The 1,038-nt window shown below is 57.1% G+C and overlaps 1 pseudogene; it reads left to right on the plus strand.

The window, feature by feature from the left end:
- The first annotated feature begins 383 nt into the window (after positions 1–383).
- On the plus strand, positions 384–706 carry LOC129540019 (rho-related GTP-binding protein RhoC pseudogene; annotated as a pseudogene).
- The last annotated feature ends 332 nt before the right edge of the window (positions 707–1,038 follow it).

Raw genomic sequence — 1,038 nt, forward strand, 5'->3', positions numbered from 1 at the left:
TCTAATAAATATATTAAAATGATGGAGTTATCAGACTGCCCATGGGTGTGAAAACCACTGAATAAAAGTCTTGAGAGCTTTTATTGCCTCCAGCACCCACAGCACAGCTGGAAGTGGTGGAGCGGAAGCCCTGGCCGTGGCTGCCATCCAAAAGCAGCTGGTGATTGTAGGGGAGGGGGGCCTGTGGGAAGACCTGCCGCCTCATCGTCTTCAGCAAGGATCAGTTCCCAGAGGTCTACGTCCCTACCGTCTTTGAGAACTACATCGCAGACATAGAGGTGAACGGCAAGCTGGTGGAGCCGGCTCTGTGGGACACAGCAGGGCAGGAAAACTACCACCGCCTGCGGCCTCTCTCTTACCCGTCTTACGCTGGCGTCGTTCTCATGGGCTTCTCCATCTACAGCCCCGACAGTCCGGAAAACATTCCTGAGAAGTGGACTCCGGAGGTGAAGCACTTCTGCCCCCACGTGCCCATCGTCCTGGTGGGGAATAAGAAGGGACTGAGGCAAGAGAGCTGGCCAAGATGAAGCAGGAACCTATTCGATCTGAGGAAGGCTGGGACATGGAGAACCGGATCAGTGCCTTAGGCTACCTTGAGTGCTCAGCCAAGACCAAGGATGGGGTGCCGGAGGTATCTGAGATGGCCACTAGGGCCGGCCTCCAGGTCCGCAAGAATAAGCGCCAGAGGGGCTGCCCCATTCTCTGAGATCCCCAAGACCTCCCCTCCTTCCTTCAGGGGGTTGCAGAAACTCCCTCTGCCCGCTGTGACCCCACCCTATCAGGGATCCTTGCTGAAGGTTCCCTTTCCCAATTCCCTCCTGTCCAGGACTGCATTGAGTTTCCCCAGCCCTGACAGTGGTGGTCGTAGGCACGCCCCCTCCCACCAGCACCCTGGGAACAGAGGGGTATGCCCTGCTCCTCAGAGCACAGCCCCTCCTCCTGTTGCCTCCTTCCTGGGGTGGGGCTCTTGATCCCTTTGGCCTTCCCCAGAGGATCATCACACCAGGACTCTATACACTTCCTGCTCACAACAGATCT

The sequence above is a fragment of the Moschus berezovskii genome, chromosome 11, assembly GCF_049115385.1.
Source record: "Moschus berezovskii isolate FMDL1 chromosome 11, NW_MosBer_1.0, whole genome shotgun sequence".
NCBI classification, from domain to species: domain Eukaryota; kingdom Metazoa; phylum Chordata; class Mammalia; order Artiodactyla; family Moschidae; genus Moschus; species Moschus berezovskii.